Here is a 15,493-nt window from a genome sequence, read left to right on the forward strand (position 1 = left end):
GTGTGCAGGAAGTCTAGTGGGTGTGTTCTTTGGGATGAATGACTAAAGAAGGGAAGGAAGCAAGACTGGGCAGAGGGAGAAGTTGGGCTGGGTTACAATCCTAATGAAAACCACAGTTGACCAAAAGGGCAGCTCTGGAATGAGGATGACCTTCACAGTTGTTCCAAGTTAAGGTGAGGAGGTTGTGCCTTTACCCCTTTGCTTAGAGCAGTTGTTGGCTCTGGCTGCCTGGGAATAAGGTTGCTAGATTTAGCAAATAAAAATATACAATGCCCAATTAAATTTGATTCTCAGATCAGCAATGAATAATATTTTAGTATAAATGTGTTCCATGCAATATTTGGGACATACTTATGCTATAAATAATTTGTTGTTGATCAGACATTTAAATTTGAATTAACTAAGTATCCTATATTTTATTTAGCAACACTACCCAGGAAGGAGCATGGCCATGGCCCAAGTAATTCTCTTCAGGAGGGGCAATCCCCAAAGAGGCTGGCAGAGGAGAGATGAAAGTGGGCAGCACGCCTAGCAGTTGGGGGATGCAAGTTCTTCAGTACTGACAGGGGATCTGTGCTGTGCACCACAACATTTCCCCTAGGCACAAATCCCTTCCCATTTTACGTGGTCATTAGTTGTCAATGTGAGAGTCAGTTTGGTGTATGTGGGCTTTTAGGAATCAAATAATAATATTTGGTAGGAATAAAACAAGGAGATTTAGGCCAGGTGCAGTGGCTCACACCTGTAATCCTAGCACTTTGGGAGGCCGAGGCGGGTGGATCACCTGAGGTCAGGAGTTCGAGACCAGCCTGGCCAACATGGTGAAACCCCTCTCTACTATAAATGCAAAAATTAGCTGAGCGAGGTGGCAAGTGCCTGTGAGGTGGAGGCAGGAGAATCACTTGAACCTGGGAGGCGGAGATTGCAGTGAGCTGAGATCATGCCACTGCACTCCAGCCTGGGTGACAAGAGTGAAACTCCTTCTTTAAAAAAAAAAAAAAAAAAGATTGAATGGTTACTCGCTCTCATTTTAAAAAAGAAATAGTTTCAGTTGAAGATGAGGTAGATGAATGGCCTCCAGTTCCCCAGTTCCCAAGGGGGGGGAAAAAAGATATTCTCCTATATGCCCAATATACATATATATATTTTTTTGTCAGCAACCAGAACTGACCTGAATTGACAACTGGTACTGTTATATAATAGTTTCACAAAGAATAGATACAGAGCAATTATTATCAAATGAAAGTTCTTAGATTTGTAAATATCTCTTGACATTTAAGCCCCTTGTGGAAAACATATCTACTCAGCAAGTTAGTTTATTTGCTTATTTAAGTATATGTTTTGCAGCTGGAATATACTAAAAGGTTGTTATCTCATGGAGGTCTTACTAAGATGTTTTATGACTCAGATGAACATTTGGCTATCTTGTTTTAAATTTTTTCTAAGCTAAAATTCGTATGGCTATTAAACTATGGCAGAAACATTTGGTGTCATGGTTGTCTAACGGCTTTTATGTTAACATGAACAGCTGATCTTTTTCTGAGAAAGAACTTGGCTCTAGCTGGGGTTATCCCTTGGCCTGTCTCTGCAGGGAGGTGACAAAACTTATTTTCAGGCATATGTCATTTTTCAGTCTCTTTGTTTTAATTTCTCACCCATTTTAGATGAGCCAAATCATACAGCTGTGCACTTCACAGGAACATAGAATGCCTGCTTTCCAAATGCTTTTAGGGAATATAACCCCAGTTTGTGGCTTTATCATAACAATCAAATCTATATTTATGAAGGATTGTTCAAAAATTTGCAGTTTATGGGTTCCTTTAGATATTATGAAGTCTGTACCTTGACTGCTGAAAGCTATATTCTTATATCACATTGTTTTGACTTCCATAGACTTGCTTTTGGTGAATTATATTTTAACTTTATCCTCTGTTTACCTTGAAGAATATTATGCAAAAGAATTCTGTGAATCCTGCCAATAATAATGATATAATAATAATAATGATGCTGTTGATAATTTATGAATTCATTATTCAATAAATATGTATTGAACAATTTCTACATGCCAGATAATCTTCTAAGCCCTGGAATACCAATGAATGAGATAGACAAAAATCTCTGTATTTATTCTATTTATATTTAAGTTAGTGGGGAGAAGACAGATTACAAAAAGGCAAAGAAAATGAGAGTTGATGATAAGTGTCACAGGAAAAAATAAAGCAAGGGAAGGAGTTGGGGTGTTGCAATTTTAAATAGGCTGGCCAGTGAAGGTGTCCTGATGATACCTAGTTTGACACACATTCTTTTGCTTAGTATTTTACATGAGGATGTTTGTTATGTAATCCCGTGAAGTGTTCATTATATTACAAGCTGTCCTCTTTATGAGGACTCATGGGAGAACTTGCACTTTGATGTTAGAACTAGCAGTAGTCGGGCTTCTCTTGAGTGACTGGTTTCTTTTTATCTTCTGGGCACCAAGAATCATGTAACAGATCATGGTTACCTCTTTGTTAAGCTTATAAGGAAACTTAAAACTTTGGTGTGAGCTGGGAGTACTGACCTTACTCTTGGTTTCACCTTACCTTTTCAGTCTCATTTTAGCCTTTGTCCCAATTGACTCACCTACTTATTTGACATTTTATTTTATGCTGTGTTGTTATATTTACTTTGATAATCTTCCTTAGATATTTTTTGAAGAAAGTAAGGCACGAATAGAAATAAATACCCACATAATTACATGCACACACAATACACACACACATACATACATACATCATTATGTGAAGATATAGTATATCTTATTTCAGTGTACCTTGAACCTGGAGTTCTTATCTGAAAAAGTTTTTTTATGCTTCATGGTGTTCCTTTATAGGTGCTCAATAAATATTTATAGAATAACAGTTTTAATAGTGGTTATAATTTAAATTAGAAAGATACTCATGATATCTTAAGAGTTTTTCCATTTGAAGGTCAAACAAATGAACTATTGCTGAAGTTTAATTTTTAAAATAATGTGTAAAATATAAGCTCTTTAATATAAAGATGTGGGGAAATTTGAAATGTAATATATAATTATGACTCTTCTAAACCTCTTTCTAAAAGTTTTCAATAACTAGGTTTTAATAATTCTGGATAACAGAATCCTTTGAAACCTATCACCCTCCAGGGAAATTTGGTTACACACAAAAATTGCATAATTGTATTAAAAAAGTTAGGGACACAGCAAAGCCCATCCATCAACCAACCTTAGGTTATGAACCCCTGCTGTATGTTTTTCTTTGAAAATAATATATGCTCTTAAAATTTTAATAACAAAAAGAAAAAAAAGCAGAAAAATTACCTATAACCCCAGCACCGTGGGATAGCTATTTTTCATCTTTTTATTTTCATTTAAAAAATTTGCTGCATTTACATTATAAGATTTTGCATCCGATTTTTTTGGCATAACAATATGTAGTAAGTAGTTCCCAATGTAATAAAAAATTCTTTATAAACATCACTTTTAAAGATTTGTATAATATTTCAGTGTATAAATATACTATAATGTGCTTAAACATTTTCTAATGTCTGTTTAGGTCTTCCCTTGCCCTTCCATTATTTGCCACAAAGTTGTTATGAACATCTTAGAGCCAAATCTTTGTTGGTATGTTAAGAAATTTCCCAGGAATACCTAGAAGAATTACTAGGTGCAAATATATATTCTAACTAAGGTCAATGATATGCAAATTATTTTTCAGAAAGAGTGTTCCAACCAATTATGCTGGTACCAGCAGTTTGTGAAAGTATTTAAATTATCGATTTTACCTCATTCTTGCCAGAATTGAGTAGTACCATTAAAAACAGAAATAATCAAAGAAACAAAAACTTATTTAATAGGTGAAAAATGGGGCCATTTTGATTTTAATCTGCATTTCTTTGATTACTAATGAGGTTTACTTCTAAAACTATGTTTTCAAGAAAAACTTAAAAACTTTGCCTTTTCTCTTTAGTGAGTGATCATGTGTTTGGTTCATTAATGTGTTGAGGGGTGTTTTTTTCTTTTTCTTATTTTATGTGCTTTTTTATACACCAAAATCTCCTGGTAAAGTTTAGTTATTTTTCACATAAGTTCTACAGTTTTTAAAGTTCATTTCTAGGTATTACATCTTTTGTTTTTTGTTGCTGTAATGCCAAAGGAACTTTGTACATTATATTTTCTAACTTGTTATTACTGCCATACGTAAAGGTGGTAGATTTTTATATATTCACATTTAAAAAGATTTTCATTTGATCCTGCTGGAATTTTTAGGCATATTCTCATTTGTTGTCTGCAAAGAAAGATTCCTTTTTTCCAAGATTTATCCTCTTGTTTCTTATTTGAAGAAGGTAAGGCATGAATAAAATAAATACCCACATAATTACATGCACACATGATACACATATACATACATATATACATACGTAAATCACCACGCGAAGATATAGTAAGTCTTCCTTATTTCACTGTACCTTCAAGCCGGAGTTCTTGTCTGAAGAAATTTTTTATGCTTTATAGAGTGTTCCTTTATGGGTGTCTTATACTGGTTAAAGCTTCCAGAACAATATCAAATAATGGTTATGATATTGGCTATCATATACTTTGTTTCTTACTTTAATAGTGATATCTGTAATATTTCCTTGTTAAGTATAATAGCTCTAGGCTTAAATTAGATCATTAGAAATGAGCTGGGAATTTTATCAAATATGTATTCTGCATATGTCATGATCTTATGGTTTATTTTTTATTGGCTTATTGATCAGATACTTTTTATTCACTAATAATAATTTTTTGCATTTTGGGAATAATATTCTTTGGTCATAGTGGATTTTTCTTTGAAAGTTAAGCTGATTAAATTTGCTAGTATTTTATTTAGAATTAGTATCAATATTGAAAAAAATGAGACTGGTGTGTAGTTTTCTTGTTTAAAACTTTTTTTGTCTGGTTTTGGGGTCAGCATTGGTTATGCTAGATTCCCAAAGTGAATTGGGTCACTTTTAATCTTTTTCTATGCCCTAAAAAAATTATGTAGCCTGGGAATTATCTGCTCCTTCAAGCATTTGGATATGTATCTATAAAATATTTTAACTTAGACCTGTTATGACAAGTGATTATTGGATAACTTTTTCAGTTTCTTCTGGAGTTATTGGCCTCTCCAGGCTCATATTTTTAGGCTCAGTTTTGGAAGATTATTTTTCCCCTACCTTCATTTTCCCTCAGGTCTATGATACTCTACTATTTAATACATTAAGTTCATGTCTGTTATAATGCTATTGTGAGTTATACTTTAATAAATGTAAAATGATCCACACTCCAATTTAATGACTCTTGCCTTGACTTTTTTCTTCCTTTCCTTTCCCTTCTTTCCTTCTTTCTTTCTCTCTCTTTCTTTTTTTCTTTCTCTTCCTTCCTTTCCTTTGCTTTCCTCTCCTCTCCTCTCCTCTCCTCTCCTTTCCTTTCCTTTCCTTTCTTTCTTTCCTTTCTTCTTTCCCTGTTCCTTTTCTGTCTTTCTTCCTTTCTTTCTCCTTTCCTTTCCTTTCCATTTTTCCTTTCCTTTCCTTTCCTTTCCTTTTCTTTCTTTCTTTCCTTTCTTCTTTCCCTTTTCCTTTTCTGTCTTTCTTTCTTTCTCCTTTCCTTTCCTTTCCATTTTTCCTTTCCTTTCCTTTCTTTCTTTCTTTTTCTTTCTTTCTTCTTTCTTTCTTTCTTTCTTTCTTTCTTTCTTTCTTTCTTTCTTTCTTTTCCTCTTTCTCTCTTTCCTCTCTTTTCTCTCTCTTTCTTCCCTTCCCTTCCCCTCCCCTCCCTCCCTCCCTCCCTTCCTTCCTTTCTTGCTTTCCGCCCCCCCTCTCTATCTCTCTCTCTCTCTGCCTTGCCTTGCCTTTCTCAAGGTCTCACTCTGTTGTCCAAGCTGGAGTGCAGTGGCATGATCTTGGCTCACTGCAACCTCCGCCTCCCAGGTTCAAGTGATTCTCCTGCCTTAACCTCCCAAGTAGCTGTGATTCAGGTGCCCACCATCACACTTGGCTATTTTTTGTATTTTTTAGTAGAGATGGGGTTCTACGATGTTGGCCAGGCTGGTCTCAAACACCTGACCTCAAGTGATCCACCCACCTTGGCCTCCCAAAGTGCTGGGATTACAGGCATGAGCCACCATGCCAGGCCACCTTGACTTCTTTCTAGTTTGCTAATTACATTGCTTTACCTGCTAACTTCTGTCTTTCATCCTTCTCCTTTTCCTTCTGTGTTTGCTCCTTCCTTAGCTTACCTTTTGGTATTGTTCTGATATGGTAGTAACTGACTTATAATCTGAAGAGATTGAGACACAATTATAAATAGCTTTTTTTTTTCTCTTAGATCTCTGCCTTCAAAGGTACCCTGCATATTTCTCTTTCCTAGTTCCTTATGATATTTTGGATAAAAATGTCTATTTCAGTCTAATATAAAACTCTAATATCTCATCGATTTGCACTTCCCCACCCTGTCCCCCTAACCCAAGCTCAGGACATTGATGAGACAGGCAGGGTCTGTTTCTCACTGTTCCTTTTTCTTTTTGTGGCTCTTTTGGGGTGGTGGTGTGTGTATAGGAGAAGCAATGAGAGAAAAACTCCTGAAACTTGAAGAACATAGTAATCCTGTGTTGTAGTGATCTCTTGGCTCATATCATCTGGCCTTAGGTAGTTTCTGTGTGGTGGGACCCAATAGGAGGTGTGTGTGTGTGTGTGTGTGTGTGTGTGTGTGTGTGCGCACACACACAGAGAGAAATTAATTTTAAGGAATTGGTTTATGTAATTGTAGAGAGCCAGTAAGTCCAAATTCTGCAGGGTAGTCCAGTAAGCTGAGGAGCCAGGAAAAAGTAGATGCTACAGTTTGAGCTTGCAGGTAGTCACCTGGTAGAATTCCCTCTTTCTTGGGGGATATCAGTCTTTTCTCTCCTTAGGCCTTCAACTGATTGGATGAGGTCCATCCACATTATGAAGGGTAATCGGCTTTACTCAAAGTACATTGATGGAAATACTAATCTCATCTAAAAATACTTCCACAAAAACATCTAGAATAGTGCTTGATTGAATACCTGAGCACGGTGGCCTGTCCAAGTTGGCACATCAAATTGACCATCACAGGCCCAGTGCACAATTCCTTTGTCTCTGTGAGCTTCTCCCCACAGCTCTCACCCCTGCAGTACACTTCTTTCTGTTGGGTTTCCTCTGCTTGTGAGTCACCTTTCTTGAAGGGGTATCTTCAAGAAGACCCAAGCCTGCCTAGCTTTCCTGGTGTCCTCCTGGCCATAGGAAACTCTCCTGTTTTTGTCTCACCGCACTGTTGCCTCTTCTTTTCCATTCCATTCTACTCCAGCCAGGTTCCAGCTTTCATCATTCTCCGGAGAAGACATCTCCATTTTCACATAAGCCCCCCAACTCTCAAGAAGACATGTCAAACTTCAAAGAACCTTTTTTACTATATGCTCCCGTGCTCTGATGGCAACATCTAAATAGGTTTACATGTTTCTGAAGTTCAGCATGTGAAGGGGTCAATGGGGGAACTGAGATGCAGATCCCCTTTTCTTGAGGACACCTGTAATTTGGTTTCACAGAGCTGGGAGATGGTGCTTGCTCCTCTCCTCCACAAAGCGAAAAGCCACAGCACACTTCCTCACTGAGGCCTCCTCTAAAACCTTTCTCTATTCACCTAACGTTCTTTTGAGTTGTTTTCCTTTATGTGATCCAGTTGCCGTACAGAGGATGAAGCCCTCTTTTATAATATAAGCCCTGGAGGGCGTGTATGGCAGGTTCTTAATGTTGTGCTTGGAATTTGATGCTACATAGCTTCTAATATACTGAATTTTGGGACTCTAAACAACATTCTAAAACAACAAGGAAAGTCTTTCCGATATCATGATGTGATCATCATTGCTGTTTCTTTTATTTTAATCTTTTTAAAATTTCACTTAACTTTTGTAAATAGAGATTTGTATTTTAAAATATTCCAATGTGCGAAAATGTTTCTTGTAATAAAAGGGAAGATTCCCTTTAATTTTTCTCATGCATATATATTTGGTTTTTCCTCACTTAGTTTATGCTGTTTTTCTATCCCCTTGTGCTTTCTGCTGTTTTCTTTGACTACATGTACTGAGTGATTATTTTGTTTTTTAAATCGTGGTTTTAAAAAATTTTTGAATTTAAGTTCCAGGATACATGTGGAGAACCTGCAGGTTGGTTACATAGGTATATGCGTGCCATGGTGGTTTGCTGCACCTATTGACCCGTCTAAATTGTGTTTTAAAAATTAAGTGATTTGCCTTTATTTGTAGTAGTGATTGCCTTTAATATTATCAAATATCTAATTAAATTTTCTCTATTAAAATCAAGAACAGAATTATAACTTCTTTTTTTTTTTTCTTGAGACAGAGTTTCACTCTTGTTGTCCAGGCTGGAGTGCAATGGCATGATCTTGGCTCACTGCAGCCTCTGCCTCCTGGGTTCAAGTGATTCTCCTGCCTCAGCCTCCTGAGTAGCTGGGATTGCAGGCATCTGCCGCGATGCCTGGCTAATTTTTGTATTTTTAGTAGAGATAGGGTTTCGCCATGTTGACCAAGCTGGTCTCGAACTCCTGGCCTCAGGTGATCTGCCCGCCTCGGCCTCCCAAAGTGTTGAGATTATAGGCATGAACCACCATGCCTGGCCTGGAATTATAACCTCTGACTCCTTCGTTTGCCCAGTGAAGAATTTAGTCTGTCTCATGCTTTTAAGTTCCCATCCTTTCCCCTTGGGTCCTTTAAGGGCTTGTTAATTTATTGATATAACAAAGCCACATTTTTATTAAATATCATTTATTGTTTTAACCATGGAAATTATTTTTTAAGACTTATTGGTACTTTGGATTTTGAATTGAATTTTTCAAGCATTTTAACAAATTTTGTGCTTACTACCAGTATATTTATGTTATCATTTTTACTTTCTTGCATTTATAATTTTGATTCATCACTTGTTTACTTACATTGTTTTTGATTAAGGTTTCAGGAAGGCTATTGTTATACTTTCACAATTTCTGTATCGCTAGATAAATCTTTTTACTATTTTCACATCCAAATGAAGTTTTTCTGTATTTTAAATTCTTGAGTTAAAACAATAATTTCTCAAAATTCTGTAAACATTGTTTAATTGCACAGTGATGTTTAGTATTTCTAAGAAATCTAACGTAAGATGGACATTTTTCTGTTCGAAGGTTCCTCGTATATTTTCTCTTCCATTGACGTCTAAAACTTTCACTGGGTTAGACCTAAGTGTAGGTCTTTTAAATTAGCTTTCTTAGAATTAATCTTTCTTTAAAAAAAATCTTCAGATTGGGCATTCTGATTTCAGAGAATTTTACTAATCCAGGGATTTTACTGATAGTATTCATTAAAATATTTTTGAATTTAGAGAACTCAAACTCAAGTTTGCTTAAACAACAGAGTGTTATGTTAGATAAAAAGCTGAATGGTGCAGAGACAGGAAGGTGTTTAGGTGTCACATACCCTAAATTCCTATTGTTATCAGAGCATCAATTCTCCTGGCTCTGCCCCTTCTAATCCTTTGTAGGCTTCATTCTCAGGATACTTTCCCTCACTTACGTGATATGGTTGCCAGCAGTTTCCAGGGCTACAGGCTTCTTTATTCATACCTAGGGGGAGAGACAGCATCTGTTCTCACATTTGTTGAATAAAAGCTCTGTCTTTCACTCTGATTGGGTAATCGCAGGTCATATGCCCACTTGGAACCAATCACTATGAGACCGAGGCAGGGCTTAGACCGGTCAACTTTGTTTCACTTCTGTTCTCATCTCTGTTATGGTTTGTATTTCTTACATCTTTCTTTGTTGTTCTGGGAGACTTTCAAGTTTGTCCTCTACGTTGCTGAATAGGTTTTTGTCAGTTTTGCTTTTTACTGCCTCTAATGTGAATTTTAATGCAATTTCATTAAAACATATTGTATCTTAGTTTTTAGTCTTCTTCCCTTTATTTCTGCTTGTATTGCAATCTGTTCTCTTCTACTAGTCCCCCATATTATTTTTTTTTTCCTAAGAAACTGTCTCTTTGTATTTTGGGGGAGATTGTGAAGAAATTTTGAAAACGTTCTGGGCTGTACAACAATGTGAATGTCTTTAATGCCATTAAACTGTACACTTAAAAATGGTTAAAAATATTTATTTTATGTTATGTATATTTTAACACAATAAAAATTCTTCTTTTATAGAAAATAATTCTCAAGGTGTGTTCTTCCTCCAGCTGTTCAGAATAATATTTCCTTTCCCTTGTAATAAAACATTTTATTAGTCCACGTTTTGTTTATTTGCATGCATTTTTATTAACTTATCTCTAGCCTTAGCAGGATTTACCTAAGTTCAGTTTGCTAAAAGTCAAGGTATATGCAGTGATAGTAGTCAATTTTTGAGTAAATATGACTTTTCTTCTCTGGTCTAGACCTGGAATGGTTCACATGTTCAGAATCCCCAGGACCAATTCTAATTTTTGGTAGAAATTTAGTAGGATCTTTTGTTCTTTCAATTCTTGTTTCTTTGTGTTTTACTTTATAGGATATGAGGCAGTATTTTGTCTTTTTTGCATGTGCAATTGTTATATATGAGAGATTATGCCCTTAGCATGTACTGCTTCCAGAAACTCTAAATTTACTTTACATCTATGAAGTGTTTCTGAGGGTGTCTACACATCCAGGATGAAATATGCTACAGCCAGTTTCCTCTACCTGTTGGCATGTTGGGAACTGAGATTTAGAGTTTTTCATACAAGTGAGAGAAAAGTGACTCTTAGAGGTGGTGGAAGCATAGAAGCACAGGAGGGCTGGACAGATAATAGTTCTTAGGCACTGTGTGTGTGTGTGTGTGTGTGTGTGTGTGTGTGTGTAAAGGGGCAAGAATTTACTGTTTGAGTTTCTGGTCATTATAGCTACTCTATATGAGTACATCTTTTTTTCTAAAAATTGATCCTGTCCTGGAGGTTCCTTTTCAGATATTTTAATTTGTTTTGATTGATGCTAATTATTGATTCTGCAACTAGTGCAAATTGCCCTAGTTTTTGTCAAGTTTTCTCCAATGTCAGGAAACAACATCTTCCAACTGTTGAAGAGAGCGACCTCCTGTTCTTTCTTGCTCTAAATTAAGAAAATCTGACCAACATGAATCAGGTGCTGTGCTGGTTATTAAGATAGCATCTCTTAGTTCCAAATAAATCTTCTCAAGTTGGCTTTGTGATGCTGGGTCTGGGACATTCTAACCTACATTCTTCTTCCCTCCTCTGCCATCTGGTTCTCTATTAGGCTGTGCCCCTAGAGAGCCTCAGAAGAAGATGGAAAGGCAGGATGAAGGGGAGAAGGGCCCTCCTCTCTCCTGCTTGCTGGTCCATCAGCATCACACTGTAGCATTTTGCCTCAGCAGGGGCAGTTGGTTCCAGCCTCCTGCTTCTTTTGGCACCCAGATCTGGAAACAGCTGTCAGTGCCCTTCGTTGGAGGTCTGAGCTGGGTCCCTGGGCTTCTCTGAGCTCCAGGTCTTAGTGATTCCAACCTTTTCTGTTTGTCCTATAGCCCTAAGGGTGGAAGATGTTGCCTGCACTTTGTACCTTTGAGGTCTACCTCAATGTTTTCATTTGTTCATTTTACCCTCTAATTCCAATGTTGAATTGCATGTGTGGGTTGGTTTTCCTGTTGAATCCTAAGTGATGCTGGTGCTTAGTACTTACTGGACCTAGGGATCTGGGGCAAGAGAACAAATGGCAATTGCTATGAGGACCATGACGTGTGTATTGATGTAAGAATCCCCCCCACACACAAAAAAGAGGGGAAAGATCAAATATCTATTTCTACATGTATAGGAACAATATCTATTTCTACATGTATAGGAACAATATCTATTTCTACATGTAACAAAATAAGAGCAGTATTTTAGGGCAAATAAAAGGAAGTACCACTCTACACACCCCATAAATACCACGTATAACTTATGTCCTTAGTTTTGTAGAATGTATGGTTTCCAACTAAGTGAAACTTTAGGGAGTTAAAAGTGCAAAATATAGATAGTTGGCTTCTTTACAGCACTTTTCCACCAAACATCCTTTGGAACCCTTGTCAGAAGATGTTCCCTGAGTTAGCTCTCTTCTATCTCTCTTTTTGTAAATTAAAGTAAGACAAGGAAAACAGAAAGTGAGGTAGAAAGCAAAGTATTTTGACAAAATTCAAACATGTCAGATATTCAGATCAACCTGTACAGGAGAGTACACTTAGCTGGGTAGAGCGCACAGCTCTGGGAACCTGCGCTGCTGGAGAGTGATCTCAAAGCCACCGTTTGGAGCCTGACCTTTTCCTGTTTCTATCGGCTTTCTTCTGGTGTCTCTTTTCTGCCTCTTCCTCTTACTATTCTTTAATAGCTCCTGAAATCTAATCCTTATTTGGCACTGGGGTACAAATAGATAGGCACTGAGGAAGGGCTGCATCTGAGGAACGATAATTTGTCAGTCTTAGAAGAGCCTTGACAAAATGGTGGGTTTTGTCCTCAGATCCACAGATGCAGGAACTTGATTGGGTTGGAGTCCCAGAATTGCTTGGCCTGATGGAGTCATACCAACCAAATTTGCAAAAGATTAATACAAAATTAAAAGATTAATGAGGGTTTAAATATACTCATTTACAATAGAAAATATACATCACTAAGCAATGATTACCATGCCTTTAAATACTTATTTGTTGTTATTTCCCACATGCTGTAAAAGTCATGGTTGTAGGGAAGGAAAGAAAGGATATAAGCTTATGCTTAAAAATAGCAAAAGGGCTCTCAAGACTTCACAAGCCTTAAGAGAAAGGAGCCAAGATATGATGAGGCTAACAATGTGAAATAATTGTTATAGTTCTATGGAATGCCACATATTTTTGCATCATATTTGTTAGCTTCTCTTATCTGGACTGCCCATTTGTGATTTTGTACATTCATCTACTTCTCTCTGAAAAATACCTTACTGAATGAAGTCAGCTAATACAACCAGAAGAAAAAAGTTGAAATGTCCAATTAATGTTAGGGGCTGAGGACAAGGGAACAATTCCTAGATTTCAATGTAATCAAGGCAAATACTGAAATACTGATTAATATTTAGTGTGGGGATTTAAAATTCAGTTGGCTTGTGCTTTTATTGGGGTTGGAATAGCCAGGCAGCTGTTTCTGAGCTCTTCCATACACTATAAATGCCAAGGAGTATGAATATCCAAGTATTGAACATTTATTGAGGTTTCCCTATTTGAAGAAGAAAAAGAATAATATGCAGTCATCATATCCTTTAGAACAGAGGTTGGCATGCTGGAGTACAATGGCGTGATCTCAACTCACTGCAACCTCTATCTCTCGGGTTCAAGAGATTCTCCTGCCTCAGCATCCTTAGTAGCTGGGATTACCGGTGCCCACCACCATGCCTGGCTAATTTTGTATTTTTAGTAGAGACAGGGTTTCACCATGTTGGCCAGGCTGGTCTTGAACTCCTGACCTCAGGTGATCCACCCACCTCGGCCTCCCAAAGTGCTGGGATTATGGGCATGAGCCAGCATGCCCAGCCTTGGCTGCCTGTTTTCGCAAATGAAGTTATACTGGAACATATCTGCAGGCATTTGTGTATGCATCATCTAAGGCTGCTTTCCTGATACAATGGCAGAGTTGAGTTGTCGACATAGAGACTATATGGCCCACGAAGTCTTAAATATTTACCATCTGGTTCTTTATAGAAACAAATTGCTGACTTCTGCTTTATAAGCTTTTAAGTTAGGGAACAATACTTACACATAGGAAACAATAACAAAGAAAACAACAGTAGATCAGTAAGTACTAAATGGCTACACCAAGTTATAAATGCTACAGAACTGCAGAGAAAGGATCAGATTGCTCTTTGAGGAGGGCAAGTCTGGCAGCCATTGGGAAGAGTGATTAGATGGGAGAGCAGGAACGTCACCTCAAAGGCCATTGCGGTAGGATTGGAGGAAACCAGGGGCAACTTGTGTAGTAGCACAGTGTGGTATGTGGCCACGAGACATTTCAGGTCAGTATTGGGAACCAATTACACCAGACCTACAGAGAATGAGTAGAATGAATACAGTGTAATTACTTAGAGGAAGGTCGAGTTACAATCTGGGGTACAGGTGAAAATTGGAAATGATAAAGTCAGATGTCCAAATAGAAAGGTGGGGCGGTGTTAAAGCCATGTGGCAGGGATGTTTAAGTGTTGTTTAGAGCTGTGGTTTGAGCTGGATGGCAGAGGCAAGAGCCAGATCATGAAAGCCATTGTTATGGATGCTGAATTCAGTGGCACATGTGAAAGAACAAGGAAATGTGTGAAAGACAGGTGAGATTGTTACTAATGCTGTTAGTGAGATTGTTACTCATGCTGTTAGTGAGATTGTTACTCATGCTGTTAGTGAGATTGTTACTCATGCTGTTAGTGAGATTGTTACTAATGCTGTTAATGAGATTGTTACTAATGTGAGACTGTTACTAATGCCCACTCTCTTCCTTTTTAGGAGAAAGTGGTGGCTGTTTTAGAAAACCTGTCAGCTTCTGACTGCTGAAGCCAGTCAGAAACCAAGTAGAGCTTATTAACTACAGCAGAAGCCAGAACAAGGGACAGGTGCACTTGAGGTGATCCTAAGTGGTGTATAAGAGGTGCCTGGTGGTGTATAAGAGGGCGGAATGGCAATTTTCGCAGGATAGAGAAAGGCAATGTCCCAAAACTCCCACTGCGAATACATAAAAGTACTAGATAAAACAGTTTTGAATATAGGATGTTGGAGCTGTCCTTTACATGGGTAAAGGTGAGGATGGGGGTTTCTGTCTTAGTGACCTTGAGCCTGATTGAAATGTTGTGCTGTAAATAAGACCTTTGCATAAAGCTAAGTCCATCAAAGGACTATTGTCTTAAAGCAAGAAATGACTAGAAAAGCAGTCCACCATGGCAGGGAGATGAAGAGGCAATTATGTCTCTTGGTCTGGGGTTTTGATAAAATATATATGTCCATATCCTCAGAGGAACCTGTAACTCTGATTTATATCTCTCCCAAGTTTGGATTTCTAAACACTCTTTAGGCGTCCCAGAAATCCCTAACTGAAAAATAATTAAAGCTCATCACTGTGTATTGGTATCCCTGGGGTACCAGGCAGCAGCAAATGCAAAACCACTTTGAAAATACATTTCCATAACCAGGCCCACAGGTCTCTCATAGAAAAAATAAACCACTAGAATTATTATCTCACAATCAAAATCATAAATCATGTGGGAAAATAATCCATCATGAGAGTCAGCACATGCAGGGAGGTCAGAGTCCTTGAACTCAGTGAAATCATCTGAACGAGAGTACAAAGTAAATGTTTGTAAGGATTAAAGAGAGAAAAAAATAACAGGGTACAAATAAGTAGCATAACCTTCTGGAAAAAAATTTAAAAATCTTTCAATAAGAACC

This window comes from Pongo pygmaeus, chromosome 6, assembly GCF_028885625.2.
Source record: "Pongo pygmaeus isolate AG05252 chromosome 6, NHGRI_mPonPyg2-v2.0_pri, whole genome shotgun sequence".
Taxonomy (NCBI): Eukaryota; Metazoa; Chordata; class Mammalia; order Primates; family Hominidae; genus Pongo; species Pongo pygmaeus.